The following is a 23,847-nucleotide window of genomic DNA, read 5'->3' on the forward strand; positions in this document are numbered from 1 at the left end:
AGTTTTTTATATAAGAAACTTAGGGAATAAGGAAGAGAACACTTTTTGTGGGTTCCTGTGATGCTCTACGTCTGATTCAGCTCACAGTTGCACAAATTTGATTTGCATTGGATTAAAGCCATATGAATTTTTAAATTGCTATGAAAATATTTAAAACTTATGAAATCTGTATGAGAACCCTATTACCTTCTCCTATCTTATTTAATTTTATTTGGTTTTGTTTGGGGTTTTCTAACTGTTTTTTTCTCTGTCCTTACCCTCCCAAACTTCAAAATGATAGATTTGCATTCCATAGCTTCAGTGCTCTGGAGCCCAAAAGGCCTTTCCATCTTCAGCACCCTCCAAACAGTATGAATTTCTAATCTGTTTCCCAGGAAATTCAAAAGTCTCATTTCATTACTGAGTCCCAAGGAGATTAAATTCCCAATGTACCAGTCTTGCACCAGCATGGAGAATTGTAACTAGCTTCAGTGAAATCCCACACACTTTGGAGTTCACCTTAAGGAGAATAACCTGTCTCTTCCTTTGACTGGTTAGAACTGATCTGAAAATGTTTCTAGACTATACCAAAAGCCTGAAATTAACCCTAATGATATTATGATGTCTAATAGGAAATTAAGGACTTCTAATTTAGGAATTTATTTTCCAAATATCTGGGTATTGAAGGAAAATACTTACTTGATGACCTAGTTGAAGCATAAGTTATTCTTTTTATACATAATAACAAAAAAAAATGAAGATGCAACAGATGTTTTTAATGCATTTAAACTGAGTATTAATTCCTACCCTGGAAAAAGTGGAAAGCAAAGCAACTGATACTTTAGTTGCTTCAGAGAAGAGCCAAGATACTGGTAGCTATCTAAGTAGAGACTGTCTACCAAGTAAAACATTGACCACAGAGATATTTTCCATTCTAGGTGATCTCATGGCAAGAAGATGGAATAGTTTATTCCCTCCTCTGTCCCTATGGCGAATGAAAGAGTTTATAATTATTCCTCATATTTTTTTTGATACTGTGCAAAAGCTGAGTTTTAGATCTATTTGCAGCATTTAAGTTATTTATCCTTGCTTCGTGGCTGCATGCATGCTATTGCCCTCACTACTACCCTGTTCCACAGAACTCCAGGTAAACACCAAGTATATTTGGGAATACCAAAGTCACAAACAGCCAAACTATAACAGATTCAGTGCCATGTTTCTTTTAGCACATTTAATAAGTCAGCTTAGACCCCAAACCATGAAGTAGACAGAATTGTGAAGGGAATGCAAACAAACATGAACTTAGCTCATACTATTATCTACTACTTCATTTAGACCAGGCTGCTCAGTCTCATTTACGTTAACAAGATAAATACTGGGGTTTTCTTATGTAGTGTATAATATATCTTTGTTTTGAACATACAAAGAGTGTGAGGAAAATCCTATAATTCACAAAGTTTTCTCTATATGAGGCTCAGCTAGTCTATAATTAATCCCCTAGGCAAACATAAAATCAGAGAATAGCACTGCTTCACTACAGAGCAGTGATCTATACATAATCTATTTTATTTTAGGAAAACTTGTCAAAAAACAGTATCTTTTGGAGTTAATGGGACTACTATTTGCCCTTTTGACCACTTTTTCTGAGTTTTCAGGGGCCAGAGCCTGTTAGAGAAAGGTGATAGAACTTTGCAGAAGGATGAGAAATGTAAGTAAATCATGGGGGAGCACAGAAAAACAAATATGTTAATTTTTTTAAACTTGCAGATGAGAACTTTCAGATATCGGGTTTGATGGACTTAAAATATCAAAATCAATTATTAAAACAAACCTACAACATAGATGAAAGACACTTGAGAGAGAGCAGCGAGAAACATTTGTGAAACCACTACTTGGCAACAGTGCAGAATATCTGAATGAGTGACACCCATGCTGTGTGATACAGAAGAATTCTTTCCTGGTGCTGAAATGAAAAATAAATCAAACCAAAACAAAATAAACCCCAGAGCAGCAGTTGACACAAGAATAAGCTGATGTTCATTGTTTTAAATAATTATTTTAATATTCTTATGCATGGGGGAATTAAAATATTGTAAAAGAAAGTGAAAAGAAGAAATCTCAATCTACCCAAATTTGGAAATGGTCAGATTTACAAGTGACATTTGCTAAAGGATGATGTTAAAATGTGGAATATTGTGCTTAGAAGTAATTACCTGTTACAATAATTTTGTCTAAACACAATGGTGTTTTAATGCTTGTTTACTTGAAGATTAAATTAAAAACACTACCTCACCAAAATGAAAAGAAACTAAAACCCAGTCTAATTGTTATCTACTTGGAACCAACTGTTCAGAACAGATGGAAGAAAGCCTTGTACAAGGGATATTCTGAAATGGGCAATGAGGAAAAAAACTTTAAAGTTTTTCTGTAGCAAAATATTCTACCTAGAATTAACCAAATATTTCATATTAAATATTGTACACAAAATTTTTATTAGTGATGAATAGATATCTGGCAAAGACAAACCATCATTGTTAATTCCCATAAATGTGGCAATAAGAGGAAATGTATTCACAGTACTGGAATTGAAAAGCTTTTTTTAGGATGCCAGGCAAGTCCTTAGGTTTCTATTTTTTTCGTGAGCTTCTGCCTGGAACATGATAGTTGTTGCACACACCTCTCTCTCAGTGTAATACCACTCATTCTTTAACTGACGTGGTGACCAAACCACTACAGGTGGGCGTGGACATCTTCACTGTCACTCACATGACTTGGTGAACAAACACAGCCATGCTTATCTTGTTTGATATCTGATGCCATGGATGTCATTCTGTTTTTGCAATGCTTGAGTCTGGGTGGATAAAAATAACCCATTCCCCATATCTTAAAACTAAATTAAATGCACCATGGAAACATTCTTCTCTAGCGCAAGTCCTGTCCTCTTGGTGACCTCACCTACATAATCTTACTTCCTTTCTCAGAGTGGTAGCAGATGAAAAACAGTGGAAATAGAACATAGAATTAGAAAATTATTCACCATACTTTCCTTACTAACTTCTCAACTTTTAAGCTATATACTCTGACATATCTCTTTGCCCTAGGAATAATCTGTAATAGTGCTTGGAAGCCCAAAAAAAAAAAAAAAAAAAAAAAAATGTATTTCTTAGGAAATTTTGTAATTCTGATGTTAGAAGTACAACAAATCTGTTTTTTCCTCTAGATCAGGCAGAACTTAAAACGTCAAGGCAATATTGTATACTAAATTGATGGAATAAAAAGCCCACCAGTAAAAAATCTTACTGAAGTCCCTTAACATAAATCCAAAAGTTAGTATATTAAATAGTGAAGAAATAATTCTGGTTCAAAATTTTAACAATTGAAAATGTTGACTCAGAAAAACAATTTCTTTTGACTTTTTTGTAATGATTCAAAAACTTTTGCTTTCCATCTCCCACCTGCAGTAGATAAAGAGTTAACTACAACACAGCCATTTACTGCTGCATTTTAATTTTCATTTCCTTTTTCTTTTTTCGATTGTCACAGATCTCATTTCTATTGCACTAAGTTTCTAGTCATAGCAGCTACACCATGTCATCACCATGTTATCCTTGGTCATTACAGGTTCCTACTAATATAAAAAGGTCAAGTGGAACCTCTGATGTAATAGAGGGTCTAAAATCTGAAAAGAATTACAGGCATGATCATTGCAAAACTTCTGAGGGAAATTGCGAACTGTCAAGAACCGTATTTATGCCACGCAGTTTGATTTATTTATTAATTAGGCAACTCATTTGGAAGCCAGATCATTCTTGGTTAGTTTGATAATTAATTATCTTAACCATCATTCTACCTTCTATAAATGCCACACAGTCTTATCTCTACATCTTTTCTTTTTCTTCTAACATCATTATCTTAGACACAGATGACAACATCCATAAGCATCCATTTTGATTCATATATGGAAAACATAATCTCACAGTTGGTTATACTCTCCACCTGCAGTGCTCTCAAAACATTTACAAGTTACCAAGTTTTAAAAAGTAACTACTTCACTACTATGGGAGAGGCATCGAAAGCCAAGCAATATTTTGAGCTACCCTACTGTCTACAACAAAAAAAACTACTAAGGCCTTGAAATGCAGGAAAACTATGGCATGATAATGCTTTTAATGTTATTTTTATCATGTATTTATTTATATTAAAAAACCCCAGCACTCAAATGCCAAGCTATCTATCTCTGCCTCTGAATGTATTAATCAAGTGCTAAGATGTACACATGAACACACATAAAGATACAGTATATGCATGGAATCACTGCTGAAATTGTTGATTGAAAAAAAAGGTAACAGACCAAAAAACCTTCTAAAGTTGTTGAGCAGTATTAATTTTTCATTTATCAGTGCAAATACAATTTTCTGAAAGTGAACGTTTCATAACTGTTCAAGATTGATCTCAATTGCTATATAGTGGAGACTGAGTAGTTAAAAATACTGAATTATATCATTAAAAACTGCGTCCCTCTTTTTGCTGTCTTGAATAAATTATGTAAGTGTTAGAAAACGTGCAAGTTTTACATATAATAATGAAATTCATATAAATTGCCAATGTGCATCTAATAACAAATATTTCACAGCATATTTCATTCTTAATATATGGATTTTTGTTCACAAATATTAAAATGCACACAGTAACAATATAATCTACAAATAGGGCAGGTATGGGTAATCATATACATTGGCTGTCTTTGTCCAATTTATATCGTTTTTCTTTTGAATTCTGGCCCCAAATTAGCCAGTTTAATGAAGCTATCTTTCCAATATCAAGGCAAATATCTCCCTCTCTTACATGTTTTTGACTTTCATAGTTGACTGTAATAAACAGCAGACATCTCTTAGTTATCTCTAAACTATTTTATCATACAGATAAAATTTGCTTTATTGGCTTCTTGCCTCTATCCCACTGGAAAACACACACAAAGTTCTGGTACTACCCTTTCTGTCATATATAATGGGCATCAGAAATATATACTATAGTTGTTAGATTTTTACCACACAAATCTAGAAAAAAAATATATATATTATGTTCACAATAAAGAGATTAGTAGGATGCAAATTGTTCAATGATTTCACAAATGACACTGAAAAAAGAATAAAACAAAAAATGACAAAATCTCTTTTGCACAATTTTACATTATCAGTTTTCAGAGCTGACCATCAAGAACTGTAAAGGTTTTCTACTTTGGATGACTGAGAAATCAAACCACAAATAAAATTCAGGGATGATAGGTTTTAACACGTAAGAAAAAAAAAAAAAACAAACCCATCTTCTGGAAATGTGTGACAGAGATCACAGGTAGATCTCTGGAAAAAGTTTCAAAAATTTAAGCGAGTGGTAAGAATGCAGAAAGAAAATAAAGAAACTATGGGATACCATTGTGTATGTGTACCACTAACATGCCTTTGTTTTGAATACTACATAAGTTATGACCGCTGTATGAAAAGGAAGCAAACAGAAGTGGAAAAAGAACTAGAGAAAGGGCAAAAAGGACTGTCTAAAATGTGGAACAAACCCATATAAGGAAAGAGTAAATAAACTGAAGGTTTTTTAAGGAAAGACATGGGAAAATGAATGACATAGGTTTCCCAAATCATGAATGAATGGGAGAATGGAGAAGACATAAGAACAATTCTAACCTAAGTGTACTAGAAGAGACAGTAAAAGAAGCAAACCAACTTAATACTTGCTTATCACCCCATTAACACTTATTTTTGTAGTTATCTACTGTATGGCTTCTTTCCAATCCCATGAAATTCAGAGTGGAATGTCTCAGCCTACTTTGACCTAACTTATTAGGAAAATAATCCTTATCTTCCAGTATCTTCTTGTCTCAGAGCTCTGAATCTTTCATTTTTAAAATGTTTTCATTTTGAAGGGTTTTGTTTGGGTTTTTTTTGGTTTGTTTGGTTTTTTGTTTGTTTTGTTTTAGGGAATTGTGGAGCTCTTTTGGTTGTTGGTTTGGGGTTTTTGTTTGTTTGTTTGTTTTGGTTTTTTTGTTTTTTTGCTTGGTTTTTTCTTCCTGAGGTATTTTTGGTCATGGATTTGTTAGGGTTTATTTTTTCCAGATTGGGAAGAAATCAAAATTAGAAAAATATTCAAGATATGAGCAAATACTATGTTCTGTTTTGCTTTCTGTCAGTACATTAATAATTCCTAAAATGCTCTATTTGTTCACTTTCTTGTACTCTTTTCTCAAGCATCTTCCAGTGAGCAGAGAAGCACTCCATCTAACTGATGCAGAGAGGGTACAGAGCAGGATGAGCCTTTGATCTGGTACAGGATATTATGCACATTCAGACAGTGAAATATAAATTATTACTAGGTATTTAAAATAGCTGAGATCACTGAGAAACAGTGGCACAGATAAATCCTGTGAGACTATAAACAATCCTTCACTTCAATTACAACAATAACAAAGGGGAAATAAGCATCTACATGGAGCAGTTTTACTCCATAAAAAATTGCTTATTGTGATGAATATTTAAAAATTGGTGCAGTAAACTTGTAAACAGAGAAAACTTTCATATTGTTTTACAGTTTTATCCATGAAAACATGGGTCAGCAATAGAATGCTTGAAACAAGACAAGGAGTTTTCTTGCTCTATTAATTAAGCCTATGATCCGAAGAATTCCCCAACTAAGACCTTATAAATTAATGCAAGATGTAATTAGCAAAAAATAGGAAAATTAAAAGAATCAACCATCTTCTATGCATATTAGTTGTGCTATGCAAGTAGAAGTCTTACCTCTATTCCTTCTTATAATTATGGGAAGGATTTGGAGGGAGACAGTAGGTGAGGTGACAAATGGTAAATGTAACCTTCCATATGTAAAACACATTTTGGTTTTAAATTGCCATTAAGAATAAAAAAATTGATTTATTCCTTTCTGAGTTAAACAGAAACTCAGGACACGTAATTCATGTGTTCATAGAAATCATGGGTAGATACCCATTTGGCATAGAATGTGCCATTCTGAGAACCACATTTTATAACAGTGAACATTATTTTCATATCAATAGTTGAGTTGTAATGGGATGGAACACCACTCCACTATAACCAAATGACAGTATCAGGTTTAATATTTTAGGTAACTGAATTGTGTCATTGCTATAACTCATTTTGACAAGAGCTACAGTTTTGATTCTGGATAATACTTAGTTCTGCACTGCCTTAAAGTCAATACTATTTTGAGCTCTACTGCGAAGTTATCAAAAAACAAGGAGTAATGCTGTCCCATTAAGATGCCACATCTTAAGAAAACTTTCCGTGATCAGACACCCTAAGACATAACAATCCATGTTGCATAAGAACATTTAACTTTCATCTACAAAATTATTTCTGGGTTTTTTTCCAAATGTTAAGTGTCCTGTATTTGGACCACTGTTAATCTTGCAAACAGCCTTGTTGAAGTTGTATGCCCTAGAAAGCTCAGGTCCTCATTCTGTTTCTGTGCCATGAAGTCAAACAAAGATGTTTTAAGGAAAAATGAATGTAAAATTAGGCTGCCCTTAGAACTTGGTTTGCCATGTAAAGTAAGCTGATTTACAAAACTGTTAAAATACATGCTAGTTCCTATCTTGGTTGTTGTGGGTTTCTCTGTGTTTACCTACACAAGTATTTAGAGACTGTTAATAGACATCTGAAAGGATGTGTAAGAAAACAAGCATGTTTCAAGGTCTCTGACTACTGAACAATCATTACTTGTGATTTCAGAAGGTCCACAGGAAATTAGATTTTAAAGGTGAAATATCATTATTTATTTATCTATTAACTTTGACAATACATTATTTGTCAAGCATCCTTTTTAGAAGACAGGCAATGAAACTGAGCTTCCTATTGCAAAAACTTTCATTGTATTCATAGAATCATTTAGGTCAGAAAAGGCCATCATTGAGTCCAACCATAAACTCAGCACTGCCACTTCCACCACTAAACCACGTCCCTGAGTGCCACATCTACATGTCTTTTAAATACTGCCAGGGATGGTGACTCCACCACTTCTTTTTTGAGTAGCCTGTTCCATTGCTTGACAACCCTTTCCATGAAGAAATTTTTTCCTATTTATTCCTAATCTAAACCTCCTCTGGTGCAACTTGTGCCATTTCCTCTCATCCTGTCACTTGTTACTTGTGAGAAGAGACCTACCCTTTCAGTTGTAGAGAGTGATAAGGTCCCCCTTGAGCATCCTTTCCTCCAGGATAAACAATCCCAGCTCCCTCAGCCACTTCTTATCACACTTGTGCTCCAGACCCTTCACTGCTTCATTGACCTTCTCTGGACACACTCCAGCACCTCAATATCTTTCTTATAGAGAGGGACCCAAAACTAAACACAGGATTCAAGATCTGGCCTCACCAGTGCCAAGTACAGGGGGATGATCAGTGCCCTGGTCCTGCTGGTCACACCACTGTGGATAGCAGCCAGGATGCCATTGGCCTTTTGGCCACGAGTCTGGGTTGTGTTCATCCAACACTGAAATTGTGATGCACTGAAGTCGTAATACATTTTTCACCTTCTATTTTGTGTTCACATCAAGGATCATAATTTCCTGAGAGCACCTAGCATAAAACATGTAAGGACATCTCATCCCTTTTGAAAACAATTTTTCTATCCTTCATCCTGTAGTCCTTTACTTATACATGATGCCTGCAACAGTATAGGAATTTTCACTGTTTTTCTGTAAACTCTGAGAAATAATCTGGGATTTGTAAAGATAAAACTGGGCTAGTTTTTTAAGCAAGATTTCTCTGCAGATTAAGAATTCTACCAATTTCTCTGATCTGTAACTTTTAATGGCAATTATTTTATTTATACTTCCAAACTATTAACAAAAATAATATGCTGAAAATGGATTTATGATTAGCCTGCTAGGATGCTCTGGTTGAATCACGATTCCCTACATGTTTCTATTTTCAGATCTATTTATTAAATTAAAAAATAACTATTAAACATATATATCATTTTATGGTGATTATGCTCTTTGTTTTTAATCAGAAAGCTGCATAGTGCTTAACTAAATACTTCATAAGCCAAGAAAGATACATAGAAACGTTGAAGAAAAGAAATTGTAATTCAGTGAAGCAAAACATCAAATTTGTTCTCTATGCTTAAAAATGTGGTGACTAACATTGTGGAATATTATTTTTTAATTCCCTCTGAAAATAAACTTGTATTGGTTTTTCATTGCCTCAATATCATGCACATAGATGCCAGTTAAATTAAATTATACTATTAATTGTTTCCCTAGCCTTTTGCATCTCATCAAATTCATGTCTCAATCCCTACATTTGCAAAAAATAATCTTTACCTGATTTTCATATGTGCAGATGAGGAACATTTATTTTAACTATTATAATAAAAGTCCATTAAAAGGAAGATGAGCTTCTGATGTTTAGAGGAAAGATTTAATATTTACTGGTCTACGTAGCTATTATTGCTGTGTACACATAATTACTTTTACAAGTGTTTCCGGAGGGTGCTGAATATGAAGCAAATTCATCTGGTTTGCTGCTCACCAACATTCGTATGGAAAGTCAGATATTTATTATTCAACATACTTCATGCACATTTCAGCTCTTGCATCCAGTGCTCTGCTAAGCCTCTAGAAATCATCTGTCTGCCCCTTTCTATGGAAATCTGTCTTCCAACAGGCTGAACACCCGGTCCCTGACAGAAGCTGTGCGCTAATCAGCTTGTCGTTACAAAGGCCACAGAGGTTACAGCGCAATTCTCTGCCATAGTTAACATGAGGAATTGCTGCTGGGAAAGGCAGTTGTCCCAAGTAGTCACAGTGGAGTGCCTGTTAGGAAAAGGCTTAGCCGTTTCAGATGCTGGACAGAAGAAGATCACGCTGATACAGACATTTAACATAAAAAGAGAACTGGAGGAAAAATGACTGATTGGACAGACTCCTTCTCAGATGGAAAGCAGAGAATGTGTCATATGTCTCATCAACATCACTGAAAATATTGTAAGGGTCCTTCTGGCAGCTCTGAAGCAACCACAGAGACTGGAATTATCTCTACAAGCTCTTATCAGTGAGAAGTTAGGGGCCTGTGTAAATGTTACAAATTAGCTGAGCACACAGAATTTTGTTCTGTTCCTTTAGTCCTTTTTAGGAAATTGAGGAAAAAAACAGGAATGTATTAAAATTGTGTTAGCTACTACTTCTGAGTTGAACTCCATGTATTTTCCTTATAACCTTGGCCTTTTAATGCTACTAAATATTTTTATGTATTCTTAGTAAGCCTTCATATCTGTGATATTTTGGGATGGCTGAAGTAGTTAAAGCAATGTGTTATTTTCATTATTTTATCAATCACCAGGAGTCAAGGTTGATTTTAATTTGGATTTGAATCCTACCATAGCATCTAAAAATTACTCCTTGATGCAGAGGTTTACCTTTTCCCACAGTGAAATTGAGGTATGCTGCTACTTTCGCACAGTCCCGTTTTGACAATAAAAGGAAGAAAATCATTAATAGGAAACAAGAAGTTAAAAAAGAAAAAAAAGCTGTTAATTGACACAGTTTTCTGTAAGGTAGTCCACTGGGAGATTTCTTTTTTTGTGGTTTTAGTGTAGTGTAACTTGAACTGTGTCATGATTGGCAATTCTAAACTTGGCTAATGTCAGATGATTCCTTTGTCTGTTTAGACTTTCACAGCTTCATTGGCTGTGGAAGTTAGCATTGGTCAAGGTTCTACTTTTTCACTGTTAGACCTTCAGAGTCAAGCAAAATTATATCTATCAGCATAGGGAATGCTCCAATCTCACACATAAAATGAGTTGCTGTTTTAAATCACTTCTGAACTTTTGTATATAGAAGCTGGTTTTCTGCTTTGTTTTAGCTAGTGTGTGTTTGTATGTACTTATGCAGTAATGAGGAAGTACACATTTACTTGGAGAGCCTGTGGTCATTGAAAATAAATGGGTGTGTAGAATGAGTGAGAACAAAAATGGGTGTAGTTAATTTTTAATATGGATTTTTCAAATAATTTGGTGCTTTCCTTCTGTGAAAAGGGAGACATATTTCCAATTTCCTCCTATTGCATTACTAGTTGGGTGATGCTGGGAACTAAAACTGGGCAGATAAGGTGATGGGGGCAGGGGAGGGTTTTCCTTTCATTCTGTCTCTGAGAGAGACAACAGAGACAACCAGTGTTTTAATTTTGTTTGTTTGCTTGCTTTACATACTTTAGAAGCAAAAAAACATAATAACTTTTTGATGTTAAGCACCAAATTTGAAATCACACACACAAAAAAAAAGTTACTGATTAGGACTTCACACGGCGAAGTGAATATATTGCTGCAAGCATAACTATGAGTGAACAATTATATGTCTGTTACCATTCTTTTCATTTGGCATTTCATGTACCACTCTCTGAGAAATGACTAGAAACAAAGAGAAATGCAGCACTATGTGATGTATAAACCATAAATACATACTCTAATATACCACTTCATTTCCTGTGCCAAATGAAGAAGAAAAATTATTCCTGTTTTGTACATTACACATATTATTGATAGCAATATAGCTGATATAATATTGCATGTTTAGCAACAGAATAGAAACCCAAACACTGTCATCCAGATCCTGGAAAGGCTTTAGAAAGATAGGCAAGCATTTTGTTTCCATTTTGAACATGAGAGAGCAGAGACCAAATGTATGAAGCAGTCCATGTAACATCACATGAATCAGTCACAGAATCTAGGCTTGTGACTTCTAAACATACAGTGATTCATTAGCTCATGGATTTCTTGTTAGTGTCTTGAGCTTCTAAAGTATTCATCCTTTCCCTACCATTCTACATCTCCATTTTTTATGCTGTAATCCTATCAATTTTCATTATCCTACAGTGTGACATGTCAACTTTCAGATTAAAAGTCTTTTAACACAGGATTATGAAGTAGTTCTTGCTGATTTAGCTCTTCTCTGCTCTTATTAGATCAAAGTTTTTTTATAAATATGTGCATGCAATAAATCTTTCTTCTCATAGCTATGATTGTTCTTTACATTTTGTCTTAATCTGTGCTAGACTGCTGTTGAGTTACCCTCTTTCAGAGTAATGACTGTTTCTCAAATGTTGAATCCACATACACATAAAGTTTAGAAATCTTTCAGTATGCAATTTTTATAAGTTACCTCTGAGAGGGGTATTATTTCTCACAGCAGAGAATTTAAAAAACTCAAATGTTGTTTGTTGTTAATTCTTTATTTTATCCTTTATTCCAAATGAACATGTTAACTTTGTCATGTCTTAAAGTTCAAGGAAAACCAAAAACTTAAAAGACCAAAAAAATTTTAATTATAATTTTCATTAAATACTAGATATGGAAAAGGATGACTATGAATAAAATGTTTGTGAGGCTGTACACATTTTCAAAGAGAAAAAGGGGTTATAGTTAGCATGAAGCTTTTTTAAACAGAAAGCAGATACAGAACACAGGAAGGCAAAGAAAAAAAAAGAATTCTTTTTTATTAAAAAAACCAATGAATTACATTGAACATAGCTAATTTTATCTTTTAAAATTAAACTTTTGAAAATTTTTTAAATCAAGAAACATTAGTAAAATGAAATAGCTTTTTCAGTGATTTTTAAAAGAAATCTAAATATTATGAATCAGTATATTAATTATGACTGGAACAGACAAACTGTTTAAAAATAAAGATATTATATTGGCACCCATTATAAGGAGATTCACTACATTATCATTTTTTAATTATTAGAAAATATACAGCATTGCCTGCCTATTGGGTTTATAATTAAATGCCTGGTTTACCCTTTGGTATTATGGACACGTAGAAGCAGCAATGTTTATAAGATGGGGTCAGTTGCATAACTGATCATGCTGACAACTGTTAATCATGATCACTCCTGTACTTTCAGAACCATTTAGAAAGAAATTAAAATGTAATCAATAAACCAACACAGAGTGGAGGGTCTAGGGTTCTTGCAGAGAATTGCTGAAGCATCAACAGCATCTATAACACTTCTAATGTGAAGCAGCACCTGAACAGGATACAGACTCTGAAAATATGGAATGGAATCCTTAATGGAATACATCCCTTAAGAAGTGATCTTACATTCCATAGTAATTGTCTATAAAGTGGGCCAGTATCTAACAGTTAGTGTTCAGTAACTAATTGTATTGTCTTTTTATATTTGTACATCTGTATCTACTGACCTTTATTCTTTGTTATGTGGAAAATTTAAGATGTTTTTAAAGCCTTCCATGTATTTAAAACAAATAAACTCTGAAAAAAGAAAAGGTTATATACTGACAGGTAGAAATCAATGCTGCAAGCTAGGCTGTAAATATGGTCATTATTCTTACTAGTGGAGAAAGGATGCAGAAAAAGGAAATTTTAAATAAAATTCTAACCTAATTGAGAAAAGAGTTGAGCTTTATATTAACTTTACCAGGGACAAAATTTCATTGCATTGATTCAATTTAGTAATTGACTTTTGTTATGATGCATTCCTTAATGTTTAGCACTTACATATCATATTCCTTTTGGAAACAGTCTTAGCTATGAATCTTCGTAGTATTGAAATGCTTTCTATGTTCACATATTCCAAGTGCCCTGGGTAGGTAGATATTGGGATTTAACATACCATGCCTCAAAACAGGACCACAACTGAAGTAAATTTTTCAGGAAGAGTCTAGAGAGATACCTGGATTACTGTACAAAAGCAGAGCAATGATTACTTCATTCCTTTGCATAATGCAAAATTGTTAATTAGTATAAAATCAAGGAATTACTAGCTGCTGATCTTACTGACTAATGCCTCTTACTGTAATGTATAATGAAGATCCATTAGGGTTAATGATCTCTACAGAGCTCACCTATTGGAGTTTAGAGAATTTCTCTTTAGAAAACATTACCTATTGACAACTACAAAGTCACACTGGATTATTGAAGAACAAAGACAAGGATGTGACCCATTTACATGCCCCCACTGGTTTTTCCTGTCTGACATGTCTCCCAAGGAGGTTTCGTTATCCATTGTTCAAGACTCTGTTTTCCAGAATGGGCTCTAACTAACCTATGGTTTCTGCCAGAATGAGATGCAGGGTCACTGAGCAGACAGTGAGCCCAAGGAAGGATTAGTCAGTCTGTTACAGAACACCCTGTGAGAATGCAGGAGCAGAGAGTAGAAACCAGCACCATGCACAATACAGAAAATTTGGTACCGTCTTTGCTTCAACATATTGAAGAAAAAGCTCAAGTTAGTTTTCAACCTCGTATTGAAAACAATTCTTTTTGCAACCAAGTATTCAACTATGTAGTAAGTTATTGTTCACAATGTCACATATATGTCTCTATATGTACACACATAGGTATCAACTAAGGATTTGAGCAGAAATCTACTACTGTTTCACTTTTTTTTCAAATTTCATTACACTATGGGTTGATATAAAATGTTCAGATTGGTTTCTTGAACTATCTACAAGTCCCAAATTTCACTGTTAAGAATACCACCTTGCTTTTACCATGAACTTTCAGAAAATCACCTTTCATTATGAACTGCACACTCAAATAAAAGCTTTGAATAGTGAATCTCTATTTCAAAAGGACTGTGATGAGCTGCATAGATTTACCTTATTATGCAGCATAAAGTATCAATATAAATAGATTATAAACAGCTGCAGATTCTAAAAGCTTGCAGTACATAGCTTCAACTCTTCTCTGACTTAAAAACTGCTGCTGAAGAGCACACTTGATAACTTCATACAGAAGGTGACTTGGAACTTCAAACATGTGACTGAGTAACAGGGCACAGACTCAGAAGGAAACAGAAAAAGGAGTTAGGGTAGGGTGATTCATTTGCTGCAAGGTCAATCACTCATTTCAGTTTTATCTTATGTATGAAAATTATTATTTGCTCTTAAATCTAAATAACAATTTACTATAGAAAGTATGGGACAATTTTTAAAACATAGCTTGATGAATGTGGACACTGTGTCCTTGGGATGTGTACTTCAAGAGTAATCTATTTCCAAGAGCACTGACAGAAAAGTTTGTTTCTATAAACTAAAGAAGTGTCATATATTCTTTCATTTACCAAAACGTTGAAACCTTCCTGTTCCACCTTATGATTTCTCCAAGGAATAAAGCATCAATTCCAAACTCCTTCTTAGTATATAAGATGCTATTCTCAGGTACATCTAATGAATTTAGGGGAGCAAATCCTCGAGCAGATCAGCAGAACTTATGCTGCTGAGTAGGATGTCACTGATAGTCCAATCTCAGACTCTTATTAGGAAAGATAGAAAATTTGAAAGAGAAAGCAGCTTGACCTCTTGAAGTTGCTATAAGCTCTCAGGACCAAACACAAAGACAACTGGACTAGTGGCAGCAAAACCTGTACATATTGGAGGTTTTAAAAGAGTAAGATACAGATGCCTAAATGTCACACATTGAAAACAAAAAACAAGCATGAAAAGTTAATGACTTCCTAATTTCAAAGGATATGGAGAAACCTAGGATCTAAAGAGTCACCATGCATTTAATGTCCTTAAAGAAGGTGACTGAAATTGTTCTGTCTGAAAAGAAAAAATAATGACATTAGTATAACAGTAAAGGGTCATTTATCTCTTTTGACAACATACCTAGGTTTGTGATCCCTAAAAACACCAAATAAATGAAAAAACTAAACTCCCCTTGTCAGCAACAACAAAAAATAAATTAAATAGGAATTGTGTCTGTTCTTGTCTTAAAAGCATACCTAAGTCAATTTTTTCTTGTCTTAAATAACAAGAACTCTCAGTCATTACATTAAATATAAATTTAGGGCTTTGCAATAATGGATCCAGAGGAGGGAAAAGGAAGAGCACCACTAATAACCTCCAGTTACCCATCTTCTCCAGCAAATAAAAAAACTTCCAAAGAAAGCAAATACACATCAAACGCCACTGCTGTAATTCTGCAGGGATTTAAGACTATATCTTTAACATCATTGTGTCGAAGGAATGTTCCTAAATTTGTTAATAATTACAGGCTTGAAATTCACTTTGCAATGCAATGGAAGAATGAGGATGAAATAATATTAAGGCAGTGTCTCCATCTCAGTTGCAATCTAATTGAGAATACAGATTCTAGTATATTAAAAAAAAGTCACCACATCCATCAGTGTGGGAAACAAAAATAAGGAGATCATTTAGACCCCTTGAAGAGGGAAGAATCCATCTCTACGTCCACTCCAACATTGGATAAACCCATTGAGAGTGTGCAAAAGGCAGCTTGCCTCCAAGTCATACACAGGAGATGTCTTGTACCTCATCAGCCTTCTCCCATGTTGTTGTTTGCTAACCTGGATAAAATGCCCCCCTTAATTAAAGGACTGCCTGACTCACTGGAGCTTTGTGGAACCCAATTGCAAGACTGACTTCGAGCTGCTCGTGTGGGAGGGCTGCAAGCTGGACCTGATCTTATGTGGGGGGAAATAGCAGGGGAACTACCAATTTATGGCTGTCAGGTGGGATTTGTCGCAAGTGTAGTGAAGAATCACATTGCTGTCCAAAGGGTGGAACTCAGGGAAAATGCTTCTTGGTTCAGAGATTGGAACCAGGGAGGGGAAACCTCAAGAAACCACCTACCGGGGGAGGGATTGGAGAAGGGTATCCCTTGGGAATTGATAGATAAACAACTGCTCCAGGATTTATGAATGCTGGTGAAAATGTGGAAACAAAGGAATAGGAGTCCCCAGAAGAGAGACCATCCTTCAATACCCAGTGAGCTGGAGATCCTTACAGTCCATTAATACACTTATTAGTGGAGCTGGATGTAGCTGGTTGGGAAACTGTCAGTGCTGTCCCCAGTAAGTGAGCCAGGGTACAGCCAATGGAAAGATCTTAGAAGACCCACTGAAAATAAAGATGGTGATATGCTGGCAACTTTTCCCTTGGTTCCTTGCGATCCCCAGTCACCTTTTCACAGTCACAAAGTACCCCTTCCTCTGCCCTGAATGAGGGAACTGCCAAGTGAAGCAGGATAGTCCCTGAAAAAAACCAGATACATTTTACTGATGTGTTTGGGTACTCTAAGCCACAGCAAACGGCTCAAATAAAATGTTGGTTGACTGGTGACAACCCCACTGAGACCACGATGATACTGGGTTCTTTTCCTTTGAATATTATGGGATTGGGCCTCCTGAAGGGGAAAGCCTGGGTGGATTCTAAGGGAAAGGGGTGGAAATTCAGTTCCCCTGTGCTCTCAGTAAGATTTTTACAAACTGCTCCTGCACTACCACTGTCTAAGGTACTGAATGTAAAGCCTTATCCTCTGCGACTAGGAACCAGGAAGGAATTGCTGAAGTCATTCAAGAGTTAAAGGAAAGGGGAATTGTTGCTCAAAGCCACTCCCCCTATAGCTTACCTGTGTGACTTGTTAGTAAACCAAAGAGGAGGTGGTTTGTCAGAGGACTGTAGTGGCTTGAATGTGAGTCCTTTGACTGCTGCAGCACCTAATACAGCCAAACTGACTTCCACCATTTGGGAACAAGCTCACCTTGTTTTAGCTAAAATTAATGTATAGGATCTGGATTTAATGGTTCCCTTCGGAGAGGGGGATCAGGAATGTTTTGCTTTCACGTGTAAAGGAGTACAATACACATTTACTCATCTCCCACGGGGATACAGGCAGTCACTCACTACAACCCATCACACCCTAGCTCTTGAAGTCAAGGAAGTGACCAGATGGGGATGCCAAGGTGTATCAATACATTGATGGTGTATTGATTGGAGGTGATGATATCACCGAGGTGGGTCAGACTCAGGCAAAAATAATTGACCGTGTGGAAAAATAAAACTGCAGGGTGTCAAGAGGATGGATCCAGACTCTTCTCAGTGGTGCCAAGCGGTACGTTGAGGTAACAGGCAGAAACTGGAACACAGGAAATTCCACCTGAACTTCTTTATTTTGCAGATGACTGAACACTGGAATAGATTGCCTAGAGAGGTTGTGGAGTGAATATCTCTTTTTCTGGAGAAAAAAATATTCAAAAGCTGTCTGGACACAATCCCAAGTAACGTGCTCTGGGGGAGCCTGGTTTAGCAAGGAGATTGGACCTCCAGCGGTGCCTTCCAGACAATTTCAATCAAGCAGGATCTACTGGACTAATGGCTTTCAAAATTTTCATCACTGCCCCCTTCACTTCCACAGTGACACTTCTATAACACATTAATTACAAAGAAAACAGGGAATTTTGAATTTTGTAGTCAGTATTGTATCATAAAATTGCTAAATATGTATATATATAAGGCATGTACACATATATATATATATAACACATATACATAATTATACATTAATGCATACACAAATACACATAAAAGGGTTAAGAAAATCTCCCATTTGCATTTTACAAAGTGCAGACATTTCTATTTTGTTAGGTCTCTCTGTCCCTCTCTAAAAAGCTTCTTCTTAAACAAGCCATAACAATGTTAAAAAGGTGGATGGGAGGAAAAGTCTTTTTGCAAAAGACATTACAACAAGGTCCCTTGAAAAAGTAGCAGACAGTAAAGAGATAATTCAGGACTTTGGAAACATGTGGCAGTACTTAATCTTGAAATAAAATATTGAATTTTACTATATTCGGGGCTACAGAGGTTTTGAAAATGTTTCATGCCTCATTTGCTTTGAGAGTTATTTAGTCTCAATGAAGTATCAAAGATGAAATCAACATAATGATTTTTATGGCACATTGCCAGAAAAATTTTATTTAACTGCTTTGCATCTGGTTATTTGTCCTTTTTTGGTTGATTACTTTCATAATGACTAACCAGCTCCAGATCTGGAGCTGCAGGTATTTCAGTAACAGCATACTCTGATTAAAACAACTTTCCTGCTTTGCTGGGGAAAAAAGAAAAGTAAAAACACAAGAAAAACAAACAAACAAACAAAAAAAACCCCAAAATGGACCACCACTTCCTAGGAAAAAAACCAAAAAGTGTTAATAATAAAACTTCCCAGAATAACTTTTCAGGCTACATGCCAAGTTCACAACCCCATGTCAGATGATAGCCCAGAATAATTAACCTAGCTGTGATAGATGAGTTTGTTCAAAATTAGGTATTCAAACTGAAGAATATATGCATTAGGTTCTTCATAAAAACTGAATTTGTAAACTATTATGTCCAGTTGTTTTATTCCACAGATTCTTGAAGATGCAGGAAATTTAAAGTTGCACTTTAGAAAGGTCCAACTTTGACAGAAGGCCTTACATAAGCTTTCTAGGTGAGTGTAGGGAGACAATAGTATGTCTACATCAATTGTGGAAATCTTAACCCAAAAAAGTACTTTAGTTCATCATATACTGGGTAACATTTTCAGAAATAACTGCCTTGTAAAATCACATGAGCTCTCTCTCTTATTTTTTTATTTTTCACTTCAATGGTTGTACTTGTCCTTATTTCCTTCTTTGCTGAGAAAAAATGAAACAAAATCTATACATAAATTAAAAAAAAAAATTAATATAGACTTAGCATAATTAAGCACAGGGTTTTTTAGAAGGTAGTTTTTGAAAGACTGCCAAAAATAATGCAATTTGTGCTATCCTTGCACAATTAACATGCTTCGTTAGTTTATAGAACCTTCCACTTTTAAAAAGTAGATGATGTGCTAATTCTGCTGATTAGAAGTCTAGAGGCTGCCCTGTTTAAACTATGTAAATTGCCAACCTAAAGCAATTACTCAATCTTATTGTCATCATATCATTAATTCTCTACAGGTTAAACAAATTTGGTTTCATATTTGCAACTTCCACATTGCATCAGCAGCTCCTCCAGCATATTATCTTAAGACAAATTAATTAAGACAAACTGGTATTATAATTTGACTAAAATACACATTTTTGAGAAGAAAAAGAGATTCTGATATTGTTACTGAGTTATAATATACTTCCAAAGGTATTAATGCATATCTCATATATTTCATTCTAAGTCATTACTTTTAGGCTGATAACATCCATATGAATAATGCAGATTACAAAACATCCAAAGCCATATGATTGCATCTGGAGTGTCTCCTAGACTTACATGCTCCCAGCTTTTGCATACTTATTTAGAGTTTTCTGTCCATGTATCACCTAATGTATAAAAACATGGCCATGCACCATGTTTGTTACAATTCAATTGGCTTGTTTGAAATGCTGACCATGTGTATCACAAGGAAAATGTACACAGATAGAAATGAGATCTAAAATGTTGAAAGAAGAGAATGGACTCTGTAAGATTGCAGTGAGAACTGGATCTTTTGGCTAAAAATCCGATAGAGTATTTCTCCTCTCAGTTCACCCGTAGCAGCTATGTGTCACTTTATTTATTCATACTCTCTTCACCTCCTCAGATCTATATTCCAAAGAGTCTGGACACTGTTTAGATTTAAAAAAAAACCAACCAACCAACCAACAACCCCCCCCCCCAAAAGTAAGGAAAAAAGTTACATGTTGTGCTAGTTCATTTTGACTAAATGGGATTCGAGAAAGCTGTAACTTTTGACAGAGAAACAGTGACAAATCATGCCAAGTAGGCTGAAGTCCACAATATTTTCAGCTGATAATGTGGTTGCCAGAAGAAGACACTGAAACAAAATTTAAGAGTACATGAACTTCAGAGCAGAAGGAGCTATCTAGGTAGTAGTTGCTGGACAAGAGGAGAATGCCACAGCCATTCCTCACTCTCTGATACTGCAGTGCAGCCCATAGATGAGCACCATTCAAATACTACACACTGGAAGAGTGATGGACTGAAGGATGTGAATTTACCTCCTATCCTACTCATGATCTTCTTAAAATGTGAAAAAACTAATTGTATAATAGAGCTCCTTGGATGACTTGTATCACACTGTGTTAACTACCTGTATTCTTTCCTGTCCTCTCTCCTGAAACACAGAGCATGCATTTTAATTTGTAAACTATCACTGACAAAAATTATACAGGACCGGTTTTTAATTTTTGTGGCTTTTTATATTTCTCAGGTACTCTGTCATCACCCATTGTATCTGCAACAGTGCTTCTAAGATTTCATTTAAAATTTGATTTATACTAACATTTTCACAGATATAAGACCATTCTAAATGTCTAATAGTAACATTGGCTTTGCTAAACTGAGTTCATGAGAATATAATTTCTCAGTATAATGAGAAGCTTTAGAGAAAATACGTGACATTTCAAAAGACAGGTCTTTTACAGAATGTATTGGTACTAGAGACACCTCTTTTGGGTACTACAACCACACCTGCTCTGGTTTAGGACATTGCAGTTTCTCTAATAAAAATTTTTGATTCTCATGTCAAGCAAAACAGCAATTCCACAGACGAAACCAGTTCATTCCCTACATCCTTTTTGCCTACATATGACATTTTCCAGGCTACTAGATGGAAGGAGAAAATATATCTTTTATGATATAGTGTAAAAATAAACTAAAAGAGATGTTGGGAATCCTCAGAAGCCCACTTAGTTCCTAGGTGGATGTAAAAAGATGCCTTGTGGAGTTAGATGCTGCTTCTTAGATGAGAAGATGAAGGAATCTTGTAGTTATCTGAGGGAATCACTAAAACAAAGCACAGCAGAAATTCCTAATGCTAGTCAGAAATGCCAAAGTGTTCACTTCATCTTGGTAACATGACATTTTATATTTGTTTTTATCCTCTGTCACACACAATTTATAACATTTCACATTGTAAAAAGTAATTTAAAGGTGCAGCAGCAATTTAACACACAAAAAACCCCACCTCCTTAGCTGCGGGTCACCTTACATAGTTAAACCTTCAATACAGAAATACTGCCTTTGGCCATCATAGATAATGAGGTTCATCCAGACACGTTGATCCACTGTGTAACAAATGGCAAAGTTAAGCAACCGGAAACCTTTATGACTGTGTAGTCCCATAATATTATATTGCCCCTCCCCCACAAAGAATAAGGTTTAAATATGTAAGTATAATTAAAAGAGAAGATGATGTTGTCCCCTCACTTCCTTTCCTCACTTCCTTTCCTTTTGAATCCTATTTTTGGCTTTATATAGACTGCAAGGCTGGAGACAGTAAGACAAGTAATTTGGCATACTTTCTTCTGCTAAAATGAGGAGCATTATAAAATTTTATTCAGCCATTCATTCAAGATGAGAATGCACTGGACATTGGACAATATAAATATGAATTTACAATCTTCAGATGTTATAAGACAACAATTCAGTCACTTTACTACTTCAACCCTTTTAAAACTACTTAAATCACATGTTCTGCTATGATGCATGTAAGCCGTTTTGAGGTTTTCATGCCATATAATCCTTCAAACATTCTTTGAGTTGACCCAAAAAAGATTCTTAGGGAGCAAGTTTTATTTGTGCTTTCTTAGACTGAATTCTGATCTTAGTTAGCACAGAGCAAATTTAGTAGCACCAGTGACACTACTCAAAAAATATTTGTAACAAAACTGTAAACCAGATAATTTCAATTGTTGTGACAAAGTCAAGACCTTTAATTCAATTAAATTCTAAATAAGGGTTTGAGATTTGAAGATGAATCATTTTGAATTTAAATTTGGCCACTTACATCCCCAGAAAAGGACGCCAGTATTTGCATGATCAGCATTCCCTTATAGTAACTCCCTGCATTTCGTTTCAAATTCTTACAGGACTGTAAAATGGAAACATTTCTTATTCATATTTTCAATTCAAAAATAGAATTTTTCCCAGGGCAATAGGAACATTTTTGTAAGTTCTTCAGGTAAAGTTAACACTCCATTGCATATAGAAAGTAAATGTATAAATAATTTTTAGAAAGATGTTCAAACGGAATACGTTCAATGTTTTTCTTGAGTGTTACCATTTTATTCCATGAAAAACTTGAGGTACAACCAAAGTGACAGCACAAGTATTTTACAAAGTTTCTGATCTCTTGAGATATTTTTGGCTCACAGAACAGTGCATATGATGCCATGTATTTTTAAACATAATTTTAACTGGATGAGGTATGGATTTCAGATAATAAGTTAGCAATAATATACATTTCTAGAAATCTCTTTAGATAGGTTTTCAGACACATAACAGGCATGGAAGGCTTATGACAGTGTAAATGCATGATTTTTCTCCATCCAGCTGTATATTTTGTGCAAAAATTTACCCTTACAACTAATCAAAGACCCCTATTTATTTCTGCTTCTACTCTTAGTTAATTCCACAGTTGGCAAAATAAGAAATGTACCTATCTTAGTTGGGGAGTTAATGTCAAAAGTGCAATCAAATTAAAAAGTAGAATGCAGGTGGAACATAAAAACTCTCTTCAATCACCCACTGATCAAATAATTACTAGGCAAGTGCTGTTATTATAGTTGTTGGGTGGGATTTTTTAATAAAATAAAAGCCTAAAATTTCAGGTGATTATTGAATTCTTACCTCTACAAACCCTGTAACAGAGACAAGACAGATGATGCATTTCTGATCCATCTTTTGTTATTCTTTAGGTTACAAATTTATTTTAGTCTCTACAACTTTATAAATTGTGGGGGAGTAGTGTCTAAGATACTTAATATTTTCCCTGGGAAAGGGCATTGTTTTAAAGAAATCAATCTATCTTGATTCAAATGGAAGAATATGTTTCAAAACATTCAGATGAGAGAATTAATTAAGGAAACACAATAAATATCAAACTAGGTTGTCCTCCCAATTGCTTAATTTCACAGCAGTACAATCCCCTCATCTTTCATGGAACTGTTCCCCATTTACCATTGTCATAAGAAGTGTGGTAAATATCAATAAGGTATTACAGTTCGGGCAGAATTATAATACTAAAATAATGGAGTGC

Source organism: Corvus moneduloides, chromosome 1 (assembly GCF_009650955.1).
Source record: "Corvus moneduloides isolate bCorMon1 chromosome 1, bCorMon1.pri, whole genome shotgun sequence".
NCBI lineage: Eukaryota > Metazoa > Chordata > Aves > Passeriformes > Corvidae > Corvus > Corvus moneduloides.